The sequence below is a fragment of the Xenopus laevis genome, chromosome 6S (genome assembly GCF_017654675.1).
Source record: "Xenopus laevis strain J_2021 chromosome 6S, Xenopus_laevis_v10.1, whole genome shotgun sequence".
NCBI lineage: Eukaryota > Metazoa > Chordata > Amphibia > Anura > Pipidae > Xenopus > Xenopus laevis.
In genome coordinates, this window is record NC_054382.1 from 87,329,472 (window position 1) to 87,344,262 (window position 14,791).

Here is a 14,791-nt window from a genome sequence, read left to right on the forward strand (position 1 = left end):
GTTCGCCACCTAAAACCTACCGAAGTCAATGTTAGCCTATGGGGATGGTCCCATAGGCTTTGCAATCTTTCTTTGGTCGAAGAAAAATCGTTCGATCGATGGAATAAAATTCTTCGAATCGAACGATTCGAAGGATTTATTCATTCAATGGAACGAATTGCGGTAAATCCTTCGACATCGATATTCGAAGTCGAAGGATTTAACTTCGACAGTCGAATATCGAGGGTTAATTAGTAATTTGAAAAAGAGGGACTGGGGCAATAAAAAGAGGCCTGCGACTAATACTAAGCTCCTAACCTTATATTATTATATATATTAGATACATAAAGTTATATAAACCTTATGCTATTAAATGGATATACAGGTATGGGACCTGTTATCCAGAATGCTTGGGACATGGGGGGCTCCAGATAAGAGATATTTCAATAATTTGGATCTCTATACCTTAAGTCTGCTAAAAAAAATATTTGAACATTATAAACCCAATAGGATTGTTTTGCCTCCAGTAAGGATCAATTATCAATCTTATTTGGGATTAAGTACATGGTACTGTTTCATTACTAAAGAGAAAAATGAAATAATTTTAAACATGTATTATTTGATTATAATTATCATTATAACTGAGTCTATGAGAGACAGCCTTACCGTAATTCAGAGCTTTCCCAAAAAACACAAACAAAAGGTTTACAGAATAAAAAAACAAAACTTGCTGAATAAACAAAAGGTATAATTAATATAAAGTTGCTCAAGAAACTCAAATCTATTTATAGAATTTATTCCTTAGATTTTTAAAGATGTGGAAATTAACAGTATTTAGAAGAAAATATTGTTTACGTAGAAAAAAATAAAATGAAATGAATGTTCAAATATTAAGCAGCAATCATGCTCTAAAAATCTCTGAGCTGTTAATTGTAGCAATTCATTAGTTTGTTACATGTGTATTCAAACATGATAGGTTTTATCAGTTTATCTGAATAAAAAGGCTGATCCAATTGCCTTTTATTTTCTGCATGTTTTCTGCTGAAATTGGCCTGTTAGTTATGAAATATTTAACAACTGTTTGTTGTTTTTTTTCTTAGACAGTTAACATTTTTTCCTTTGCCTGAAGCATCGTCCGTAATCAATATTTTTACTTGAGTGCACCAGTTTAAATAAACTGAGACAATATTAACCTAAATAATACAGAAAAAAAACCAAAAAGTCACAACTTATTTTTAAAAGAGATGTTTTTCGTGTTCCAATTAAAGAGGATTCAGTGGTAATTATATGAAACTGCAGACATAAATCAGCTCTGTCAAAGAGTAAGGTGTAATCATGTGTAGAATATTCTGCTTTATGGGCAGTATATTACAAGGTCATATCCCCTTCTCCTTCTGGGAGGTGCAGAGCAGCAACATTAATTGCTTTAAATAATTCAGCACTCATCAACATGTCTTTGGGGCTTTACCAATTGTACCTAAAGGCTTTCCTTCCATGTATTAATTAGAATTTTGCTTTATTTCCCAAACAGTAGAAGAATCTGTGACTGTATTGTGCATACTATAATTGTTTCAGTAAAAACAGTTCTTTGGTATTGAAGAAAAACACTCATTAGCTTTTGACATAATGACACATGCCTTTCGTATTCTTGCAACTAATAAAAGACCCACAGGAAACTTACAAATTGTGTTTGTGTCATCATCCCATGGGGTTCTGAGCTTGCCATGCATCAAATACAATACGTTTATGAAACAGCACTCACTTCTTCCAGACAAAGACAAGCTCATATTTTAGAGGATAGAAAACACAATTATACGATGGATAAAATTTGGTTATGAAAATAACATTGCATATTTATACATTTGTGTGCCAGTATATGGCTATTTAAAAGCAGAACCTCTTTCTAAAATAATATATGGTTTTGGGATTCATTTGCAATAAATATATAAACAAGTAAAAAGAATATATCATCTTGAGCAGAACTGTAATAATACTTTCAAGTCTAAAAATAAAAGTTGTTACTTGTGTAGAATTCGAATGATTAAAATATAATACAGGTATAGGATCTATTACCCTAAAGGCTTGGGGCCTGGAATAAGGGACATTTTTGCAATTTGCATAAACATATTTTAAGGTGACTATTTACTAACAACTTGGAATGCATCAAATCCAATTTTTCAGATTCGGCAGACCCCCGAATCCTCTGTATAAGATTCTGCTGAATACCGAGCCGAATCTGAACCCTAATTTGCATATGCAAATCAGTGAGGGGGAGGGGGCATTTTTTACTTCCTTGTTTTGTGACAAAAAGTCACATGATTTTAAGTATTCCGAATCCGAATCCTGCTGAAAATCACCAAATCCTGGCCGAATTCTGAACCGAATCCTGGATTCGGTGGATCCCTACCAACAAAATTGTGGTTTTACACTTTAACACTTTAATGCCAAACTTTGCCAAATAAAAGTTATAATGATGTTATAAGCCATAATGTGTGCTGAGTTTGTTTCCTTAACAGTTAGTGCAATTCTGGACCTAAAAGTGTCCTTAGAATCACAATTAGGTGATCCTTGCTTACCTTATACATAACTGAAGTACATGCAATGTGTGGTATAAAGTGGTACAGTCATGGTCCTATAATTAAGAGCTGGTTTCTAAGTCATGTTGAACTGGGAGCAGTTTGATTCTTCAGTAGGTTGGAGTATTATTTGAATTATTATTTGAATATACCACCCCAGTCATGCTGAAGGTGGCTTAGGGCAGTTTTGTACAACAAGACTGTAAAGGTTTACTGCTACTACTGACATGTTCATTATAGGAATTAGTCAGTCTAGCTTTATTAATACAAACTCTTGCATATGTTACATAGCTTTTACTTTAAGTAGGTCTCCTTAAAGAAGATGAAAATGAACATTTCAGTTTAGAAATGAAAAGTACTTAGGGCTCAGCTGGTTGATAAAGAAAACATGCTTTTGCATTATTGTGCATAAAAGCAATCCTCTTGTTTGTATCTCTCCATTTTCCTCTTGTTTTACAGACAGGCATAAACAGAAGTAAACGGGTTACAGTGGCCTAATAAACCAATGCATTAAAGATAAAGCAGCTGTTTAAAAGTACCAATACTGTTTAAAGAGCTCTTAAAGAACTGTTTTGAAATTGTAGATGTAACAACACAGGAAATGTTTTATAGAAACAAAACAAGCAAACAAAAGGAAAAGGAAGTATATACTATTAGAAAAACACTCACCACCTGCATTCATCTTATCCATTTTACAATGCATGGTTATGTAAGCCTCTTTCATCACTATCCTTTCTCCTGACAATTGCCATATACAGAAGGGCTCATTTGCATTTGTTGTTCTAAAAAACACTTTCAGTGTACTTGTGTAAAATGAACTCCTTGCACTTATGTTGTACTTAGCACCAAACATGACAAAATGATGTTTGACCTTGTCCCAGTGCAATTACATTTGTGACCATAACGGTTCTGGGAAAAAGCACTGCACTGTGGGAAAAAAGTAAGGCACTTATGCTTGAAAGCAGATGTACCTGTCCCTACAGACATAAATGAGCTCTAGTGAGTTGTTAAGAGAAGTATCAAGTATGGTCCAGTATTAGGTATAGTACAAGAATGCAAGAGAGCCCAAACAGCCACTAATTAATTAATTGTGGGTGTCACAATTAATATCTTTCCAGGAGTCTCAGGAACATGTATCAAAAATCCAACACAGCTGAAATACAATTTTGTAAATTCATGAGAATTGCTGTTTGCAAAATATAAATGACATATTATACACTACTTTTTCAAATTATCTACATAAATTCATATGGAATAAATATTTCTGTTTTATCATTATGTTTGTTAATTATTGCAGTGAATGACAGTCTGTTCTTTTTGCATAGCCAAACTTTTCTAATGCTCATTACATTTAAATAATTATGCTATAACATGATCAGGATCTGCCGGTAATCAAACTCTGGTCACTGTATTTCTATGCACCTGCATTACCCCAGTGAGCCACTGGAAGCATCTAGCACTTGTGCTGACTAGTTTCTATAACTGGTCTCTTATTTTCTTTTCCACACAGTGTTATTACTTGATCTGTTATTGATCAAGTAATCAAGGGCCTTTATAAGCCTGCTTCCTCCAACTCCTAGTTTCTTGATCATTGTAGCCCACAAGCCTGATCCAGCCCATTACACCATTGTTCCTGCTTATTCCCTGCCTATTTCCTGTTTTGTTCCTTCCTTTGATTCCTGGTTCCTGATCTGACTCCTTGCCTTGTTCCTGTGTCCTTGTTCCTGATCCCTGCCTGTTTTCGACTGATCTCCTGGTACTGACTTCGGCCTGTTTTCTGGTATATTGTTTGTCTGCACCCTGCCCCTGACCTTGGATTTCCCTTGCTTGCTGCCTGTCTCTGACTCTGATTGCTAGCCGCCTGCCTCTGACCCCTGGCCTGCACATAGGATCCTACCTGTCAAACACACACCTGTGGCCAGCATGACCAACATTTGTAATTGCAGGATATCCTTAATTTTCATTCCTAAATACAACTGATGTGAAGCCTATGCACAGGCTTGCCGGTCAGGAAAACTTCAACCCGCAAATGTTATGTAGGACCCACACCTGACACGTAACTTGCTCTGTATGCTACTTCTGTGAATGCCTTTGGTTCCAAAGCACTGAATCTTCTGGAGCAGTAGAGGAGTGTACTTCCCCAGCCTGACCCACAGCAAACCATAACCTGCAATGGTTGGCAAAATTTCAATGCAAACCTGCCCAACCAGTGGTCAACCAGCAGGTCACCCTGGGTTTTGGATCAACCCACACATCACTAATAACTGCATAGAAAAACACTAATCTGATATGGCTCTACCCTTATCAATTAAAGGAGAACTAACCTCCCCACACCAAAAGCCCTCTCTAAACTCAAAGGCATTGCAAACCTCCATTCTCCCTCCCCCCCAATGTGCTTTTAGTGTAAAAAAAAACCTTTAAAAAAATTGTGATCCTTAAATGGGGAGAAGCTCAGTGGAGCTCCCAGTCACCATATTCCAGCTCTTTCTATAGTCTTTGAGTCTCTTCGCTGACACAAAGCCTGCCGGCGCATGCATAGTTGGGCCAAGTCATGCACAAATTGGCATTGGGACCCAAAGACTATACTAAGAGCCAGAAGATGGCATCTGGGAGCTCCGCTGTGCTTCTCTGCATTTAAGGGTCAGAATTATGTAAAGGGTTTTTTCTTTTTACACTAAAACACATCGCAGGGAGGGAGAGGGCAATGTCTGCAAGTTTACGGGGGGCTTTTGGTGTTGGGGTTTAGTTCTCCTTTAAATCTTGTCTATTCTTTCTGATTTATGCCTCTACTGTGTTCAAGTTCCTGACAGGCCCACAGCAGAAAGTGAAGAGTGGTGGAGGCAGGTGTGTCCTATTTCACAAAGGGAAAGATCTGCCGTCTCCAGAATTGCCCTGCCATACTCCAGTATAAAGGGGCATGTCTTCTTTGGGTAATAAGTAATTTTAGGGATTGATGAGGTTGGTGGAAGCTTGATTTTTTACATGTTCTTCCACCTTGGAGACCAGGGATTGGTTTGGCCTTGATATTCTCCCACCTCATTGGGTGTCTTTTAATGGATGATTTCCCCTCATAAAAGGTATGTTTAACAGTGAGGGGAGGCCCCCACAATTAATTTTCACATGCTTAGCCTCACATGGTACAGTGGGCAAGGGGCCTTAACCCCCCCCCCAGGTAAGATGAACACCTGGGTCCCTTGTCATTTCTTTAAGAAAAAAACAGGAGTAAAACAAAACTGATATGCTGATTGTTATGTTTTGGTAGCCAAGGATGAGTAGAGTATAACAGTGCTTTATTAGCAGGTTCATGCAGCCATTACACTTCCACAGTAGCTTGAACTCTAATGCTTTTAAGCAGTATAGAAAGTACTATGTACACAGTATAGCTCTTGTGCACAGTGACACCTACATGCCCTTTGTATAAACACCACACTGATATAAAATACAGTATGCTATGAAATGCCTTTTTAATTGCATTTTGACCAATTAAATTTAATTTATATTTAAACACAACATCAACATTCTGCATTTCAGACTTTTTTTATATATCCAATGTGAAATGCTTTTTTGGTATCAAGTTGAATATTTTCCATACATTTGCCCATAAATATTTCAGAAGTCTCAATATGCTGTAACAGGAAATGTAAAAGCTGTGAAATGTATTCATTAAACATTAAGTAAAACGTGGTGGATTTTTTGAAGATGGTACTTCTACTAAAAGAGAGCTGACTGACATTTGTGGTAAAAGCACCAACAACGTTTATGAGCTAAATGAGCATCTATATGAAATCAAATGCACATATCACAGACAGCTGCAGCAATGCACCTTGTCTCATGTTTGTGGGATTAAATGTGGGATTAAATGTATAGAATGAAAGGGAAAATGACTGCCTGTAATTTTCACATATTTCTGATTGAAAGAAAATCTGTTTGCTGGAAAACCATCAGTAATGTCATCAATATTATGTTATGCTAAAAAAAAGGAGAAAAGGCATAGGATACACAGCAGATAACAGATACGCTCTGTAGTATAAAATTGGATACTTCAGAACTTATCTGTTATCTACTGTGTTCCTGTGCTTGAATGGCTGCCCACATGGCTACACAGCAGCTTGTTTGTATAAACTGTATTTGTTTTTCTGATGAAAACACACCAGTTTTGCCAGTGCAGGGTACAAGTACATTATATTGTCTTTCCTTTACAACACTTTAATTTTTTGGTGTTACTGTCCCTTTAAAGTGGACCTGTCATTCAGAAACAAAAAGTTGTATAATAAAAGTCCATTTTCAAATTAAACATGAAATCCAATTACTATTTTTATTAAATCATTCATAGCTGTCATAAGCTCATTTAAAAATCTCAGCTGTCAATCAAATATAGTCTGCCCCTCCTCTATGCCTTCTCTATGCCCTCTAGGCAGGGCAGACAATTACTTTCACTCTCCATTCACTTTCTAGATGTCACTGCTCTCCACACATTCCCCTGTTCTCTTCACTATTTAATTGTGTAGCCAGGGCATGGGGATGGACATCGGGTCTCCCATTCTGGTACACAAACGATTCGGAGATGATGCAAGGCTTGTCTTAATAAAAATTGAAATAGATATTTGCCGCACCTTCTAACCTAATGCCTGTCCCTAGGGAGGTCCCTTGGCCGAGAGTCTAGGCACCTCAGTATAGATGTGCTGACTACTCCTATATATAAAGAACTAATTCGATGCTCAAGGGAGAAACAAAAAAGCGGAGTACGTGGCGTCGCACAATCTAATGGTAACCTTGTATTAATAGTGTGTCTTTCAGTCTTGAAGTGATCAACTATTCATCAGGATTGTACAAAATAAATACTGTGATTTTTGTGAGCATTTCCTTTGTATTCATTGAGTGGAAAATAAAGTGAAAATCTTGTGAATTCATGGTGAGTTAAAATTATTAAAGTGCATGGTGCTTATTGTGAGCATAGAAACGTGCTGGAACCCACGACTTAGACTCCAATTTCAAAACCAGATAAAAAATAACTTTTATTTACTTCTTTAAAATTCATGGACAGTGAGAGGGAATTAATTGATCAAACTACTAAAAACAATTAAAAGAAAGGGTGGAGATTCGATCCAGTATATGAGTGAGATAGGGGTGACAGTGTAAAATTCATTAGACTGTTCCCATAAGGATCTTACATCACCCGTTTCCCTGTAATAGCTGAATGGTGATTGGGGGTACCTTGAGGACTTGATTGGCGATAGGCAGTGATATCCCAAGAGGGTGGGTGTGAAAACTCGCTCAGGAAAAAGGTATAATAGTGGAGCGGTTCAGTATAGTATCCTTGAGCGCAGCAAAAGCCAATAGTGTTGCAGGTAAGTTAGAACATATGGCCCCTCTGTTAAAGGGTAAACTGGTCAGCCACTGTACAGTATTGTGTGCACGGCGTTTTTAACTAACACTGTGTCCTCTCAGAGGCACCTATGTTATTTGGCCTATTCCCTAGACACTGAAAAGGCAACACCTACTGACAAGTCGGCTAGACAATGCACATAAGGAATCTGCACCTCCACGAGATGGTTGTACCCTCCGTTCTCCCCCCTATAAATTCTCTGTCCCACTGCAGGCTGCCTTTAGATTCCTCTTCTACCCCTGTCTAAGACCGCTAAACGAGCGGCGGAGCTACAGTGCCTGACGCACGTTTCGCCGAATATAGGCTTTTTCAATAACAGTGTACACAAAATGGCTCCTGCCTGCTTGCTATAATTACGAATTCCCAGACTGAAAGAAACAAGATTCAAATAATTTTTGTAGTGTAATTAAAGTTAATTTTTCTTGACTAATGTGATAAAATAGGATTTTGGATAATTTTTTGGGGTGACAGGTCCCCTTTAAGCATTGCAAAAACTGTGAAAAGTTCTTCCAATTTATAAACATGTTGTAACTGCTGTAGATATTTCTTAATTGAAACTAAAGGCAAAAAGTATTTTAAAGGAAAACTATATCACCCGAAATGCAAAATATATATTGCATAAAACAGCTAATATGTAAAACCCTGGGTAATAGAAAAAGTGCCATTTTAAAAAATAAGGGCTGCCCCCTGAGATCCTAGGATTCACGGCATACACAAACAAACCAAACATGTAAGGTCACATGAGCCAATAAACAGACAGAGTTCAATCTTTTGCTTCCATACTTCTTCCTGTTAGAGCTGCATTATTTCTGGTCAGGTGATCTCTGAGGCAGCACACAGACCATCACAAAATGGTGATTCAAGGCAAGAGATGTAAAAGGACAATATTTACTTAAATATATATATACCAGTTTGGTAAGATTCTTTAGTCACTTAATTTGATATAAACTATTTGTTGCTTAAGTGTTAATTTTGGGGGTATACTAAACCCTGTTGTTGAAAAGGGGTGTTTACTGCCACTGGTAACTACAAAAGTCGCAGTGTGTAATTCTGTATATTTAAGCTGCAACTGGTAAATATCCATTCAGTTGTATCTGCTTTTATAAACTGCAAATACACTGTAGTTAGTGATGAGCAAATCTGTCCCGTTTTGTCAAAGGATTAGTGAAACTGCAAAAAATTAACGAAACTGCAAAGTTTCATGAAACGCGTTGAAGTCAATGGGTGTTTTTACGCACAACAAATTTTTACCCGCATGACAATTCTTCTCACTCCCAATGCATTAGTCAATGGCCGTTTTTTCTTATGGTGACTTTTTTCTCCAAATGCATTAAACTTAATGGCCATTTTTTCTTTTGGGCATTTTGTCTCAGTAAATTTTCCGCTGTGAGTTTTGCGAAAAAAAATTGCACATGGCGAAATTTGTAATTTCTCAGCGAATCCATGGCTGGCAAATAAATTCACTAACTGTAGTGGATCAGGATTTACAATATGTTAATACCCACTGGAAAGTGCATGCTGGGCTTTATGATTAGAACAGTTCCTTTTTACAATTCAGGGTGTTTTGTGCTTCACTTTGTTTTTTCATAAAGAAAAAAAAATTCTAATTGCAACGGCAATTGTTGCATCTCTACATATCTTTCCTCTCCAGGGGTGCTAGGGGTACCAGGGCTGCTAGGGGTGACATGCCACCCACTGACCGCATCTGAACTCATCAATTGAAGAAACTGTCTGCAGAAGCGAAGAAGGTGAAAGGTGCAAGCCTGTGGGGGGGAGCGGGCATGTCATATGCGTCAGGGGTGTGCAAAAGTAAGTGGTCTATGGGCGTGCTATTTCTAAATCCAGCCCTGGCTAAATGGCTATATAATACAAAGCTTCATTTAGCTTCATAATGTAGCTTTATCAAATTTCTCATAGAAAATAGATGATTTACACTGCAGATATAGCAGAAAACTATGTTGGATAATATACAGTATGCTGTGCTCTATTTTATATTTTTTAAAAACAACACTACAGCATATTCCTTTTAGTCACCTTATTAGTGAATAGTATAAGCCAATTTATAGTGTGTGTGTGCCTCTGAAATCCAGAGTTTTATGAAGCTTATTAATAGCCCTTAATTGCATGGGTGGCATTTAAGCATCTGTTGTCATGCAAAATATGACTCGCATAAAATCTGATTGCATAAAAAGTAAAGTGTGTTCCAATAATATCTTAATATTCCATGAATATCCATAAAATGTTAGAGCCCATTTCTATATCTGAAAGGATAAGCAATCAGGTTTTGGCGGTATTCTTTCAATCTAATACAGCAAAATGACAGCTGCTACCTTTTGCCTAGAAAATGATTCTTTATTCTTGCTACAGTGTAGAAAGAGACAGTGTAATGACAATTAAAATAGTATATTGCTATTAATTTCATTTATAAATCACAATTACATATAAAAACATAATATTAGATTTAAAAAAAATGGAAATTCAGCTTTCAAGTGCAAAAGAGCACAATTACGCTCCCTGCACTATCGATGCACCTCCTCCAACCCCCTTCAGAGCAGAAAAAGGCGTTAAGGGGCGTGGTGGAGCAGCATTGCAGGGGCCGCCTCAGATGGCTCCTGCATTAGAAACAGCTCTGCACTCTACCATAATGCTTTTAATTTATTCTTCATTTTTTGGTTATTGCTTTTTGGAATGGAAGAAAATTAGAAGAAAATGAGAATAAAAAAATTTGAAGAAAAAAAACGTTTTTGTACTGCAAAATTTCTGAGTAGGCCCATTTATATTTGTTGAGGATCTTGGAGACTCGTCAGTATTATCATCATTTATTGAATGTGAAGACGATACCACAAAAATATTACAAATGAGAAGAAAATAACTAGAATAAAGTAGAAGTACATTTTAATTATAATTTTTAGTTCAAATGATTTTCTATTATTTCTATATTTTGTTTATTGATATGATTATTCTTTGAGGAAATCTATGAAAAGGCAATAGGGAGTAAAAGTATTTTCAAAACAGAAATAAACATCCATACCAATGTCTGAAAGGCAACTGGAACATTTCCTGACTTTACTATATTTATACTGTAAGACCTATATTTGGAAATACCTGTAAACTTAAATTTTGTATTAGTGTAAAAGTAGACAGGCCATAAATATAACTATGTACTACAGTTATTAAACCAATATTAAAGCAATACTGACACCAGAAATTATACTTTTTTACATCTGTCATAATATTGGCTTTGCATGTTCTTTATAATTTTGCTATAATGTACTTGCCCAATGTTTTTACATTACCTATCTAACTCCCTGTCTTTATCTATGAGGGGGCTGCCACATTTGTGCAGCAGAAGTTCGTTTGCATTAGAAACTTTAACTGACAGGCTGAGTTGGGACAGTCATGTTGGGAAAACATTCAGGTTTAGGAACATCAACTTGCAATTACTTACAAATACAAACCTCTCAGCAAAAAAAAAAAAACAATCAGCATGACCTATAGGTAACTTTTAGGGGCATTTTTATCAAGGATCGAATTTTGAATCGAAAAAACTTCGAAAACTAATTCAAAAAGACTAAACAAAATTAAGCCGAAGTTTTTTTTTTGGTCAAATAGGTCTGTTTTCGATCTAATAGGTCCGAATTTGGTTGAATACGAATCGTCCAAATCGAAGGAATAGCGCATTCGTTTGAATTTGATTAGAAATTGTTCCCAAAAAAAACTTAGATTTTTTTTAAAGTCCACCAATTGACTCCAAATAGGAGGTCCCCCAAAGGCTAAAACAGCAATTCGGCAGGTTTTTGATGGTGAATGGTCAAAGTCGAGTTTTTAAAGAGACAGTACATGATAAATTTGGATATTCAAATTTTTAAAAAATTTTTCAAATTCAAATCGAATTTGGACTATTCCCTAGCCGAAGTACACAAAAAATAGCTTGAAATTTGAATTTTTTTCATTCGAAAATTCACCTCGACCTTTGATAAATCTTCCCTTTAATGTACATTCACATTTTAGAAAAAAAATTTTTGGTGTCAGTATCACTTTAAGTAAGTTTCACCTATTGCACCATGTAGGTAAGTAAGGCACTTTACCCTGAATCTGTATATAGTGAGAAATCTTGACAAAAAAGTTGCCCGTGCATTGTGTAATAAATTACCTGTGCGGCGGGGTCACCCGCTGCGCCATCGGCGGGGACGCCTGCCGCGTAGTTCTTAGGCGTCCGGAGCCGGTGCCATCTTTGATGCTTAGGGCACGCCTGTGTGCCTCTTAAAGTTATAGGCACGCTTGCGTGATTGCGCAAGAGCGCATTGGCACGAATATGCACACGTTTTGGCGCGAACTTGGACAGTATTTAAGGACCATTCTGACCCCCAGCCAGTGCCTGTGATAGAACTTGGTTTCTAGTGGTTCCTGAGCCTTGTGCATCTGATCCTGTATCTGTTTGTCCTGATTATCCGGTTTTGACTCCTGCCTGTTCCCTGACTACTCTGCATTCTGTATCCTGACCCTTGCCTGCCTACGACAACTCTTCCAACTTAACCCCTTGGTTGACAACCCGGTTTGACCCTTGCCTGCCTGACGATTCTGATATCCGCCTGCCTCGACCCAGCCTGTCTGACGATCCTTCTGCCTAATCCTTTGTACCATGACCTTCGGCCCAAAAGACTTTGCTAACAGCCGTGCCCCTTTGCCAGCCAGAACATCTCGCCTTGTACCTCTCGTTAAGTCCAGGTGGCACCCAAGTAAGCTGAGGACTCCTCCCGAAGCCCAACGGTGGTCACACTACTGGTGAAGCCGAGACCTGGGTGCTTGGCACTTGTTCTGGTATTGGGTGCCGGTCGTGACAGATTGTTTTTTATATTCTGTTAAAATGATTCATTCCCTGATACTTTTACCCTGTAGTAGTAGCCTTCTAAAATGGAATGCTCTTGCCTACTTTATTAGGGACATGCATTACAGAAGGAAACAAGGCTCAAACTGGAACTCACAGTTCCAGTTCCCTTTTGAAAAACCTGATCCTTCTACCATAGTTCAACTGCACTCTCTCCACCTGCACTGAGCATTTATAGGTAAAGATGAACAAAGCTTTAGTAATCTGGTTTTGGAGTATAGCTCTTATTTTTGTTCATGTTATGTTGATGTGGTATCACTTCAAATAACCCTCCTTTACAGTGTCCTATCCTACATTTTTAGCCAAAAATATTTGTCTTTACATACAAGAAACTATTTTATAATTCTCAAATACTCAAATATGAAACTTTGTGAATGATTTATTTCTTTACATAGAGGCATCTTACATTGTAAATGCTTTTCCACATTGTAAATCCTGTCTATATCAGTGGTTAACAAGCACACCTTATTACAACTAACTGAGAAGAATCAAATACCGAATATGCAGTGGTTTTACTTATAGACAGTGGTAACTGATGAGAGCAGGTTTGCTCATGAAAGGTCATCAGTACAAATAAATTATGTCAAAGAAGACCTGTCACCCTAAGAAACAATTAAAATGCTATGCTATCTTGTTAGTCAATCAAAATAAACTTTATTTACACTATAAAAATATATAAATTCTTGCGTCATTCTTTTGGAATCCTTAATTAAAGCATACAGGCAGCTGCCAATTTTATATATTTACATTAATGTTATCTTTGTACAAACAATTCACAGAAATAGACCAGCCTAAAGTGTTAACTGAGCCGATGCACAGAGAAAAAAAGTTCATAACTTTGTTGGATGAATAATAACAAAGATACGTAACCTTGGGGGGAAAAAGAGAAAGAAATCAAAACCATTGAGATTTCATAAGAACATAAGTGTAAGAAATAGTAAAAAATAGCCTATGAAAGCTCCAGTCTGAAAGAACAAAGGTGGCATTCAAAATAAACTGCAGAAACTGCAACAATGTCATAGCATTAAATAAAGTTAGCTGAGATGTGAAAAATGAATTAAATATATACGTACATATACAAAATAATTAGCCAAGACCTTTAAGAAAAAAGTTGTGACGTCTTATGGATCAAGGCTAATTTTAACTCAAGCACTACAATTGTACATTTATAATTTTGTAAGAGGATCTATAAATGAATTGTCTAACAGCTTCTAGATATTGAAACAAAAATTTAATTAAAATATAGTGGCTGATTTTAATACAGTGTTCTAGCAAAAGTATCTATGACACAGAGCTCCATGGGTGAGAAAAATTTAACTGTGCACAATTTTACTGTGGATTTTATATTTTCTTAGATTTTGTATGGTTTCTTCCATTTGATCTAACCTGGTGGCAAAATTCAGCATAGTGCAAAATTAGGGTCACAGAGTGGGATTTTGTGGATCATACCATTCCTTAACTCTGTGAATTGGAAACACAATCAACATGGATAAGCTTCACCATCCTCTGGGCTGCATTGCATTGTATAACATAGTATGCCAACATCTTTAAAGTCAGCCCTGCACACATTTTACTTTTTTTGTATTAGATAGCTTGAGTTTATACAGGAACCAAACCAAAAAAAGTGATTTAACCCATTGGTGATCACTTCAAAGAATATATAAAGGTAAAAGGCATTATTTATTGCCACAAAATTCTGCCTACATAATTAAAAAACCCTAACCTATAAAAATAAAGACAATGCCAGTTCTAGGAAGGTCTCTACTTCATAGATAGTACACTAAACATACAATACAATACAAATCAGTAGTTAAAGTAAAAACATATATTAATGTGTATTATTTGTTTTCTAAATTTTCAAATATCGGTTGTATTTGGCATAAAGGTGCACAGTTATAGACCCACAATGATAATAGCTTAAACTGCAATTCTGCAGTGTTGTGTGAGTTTATGTGGATTATA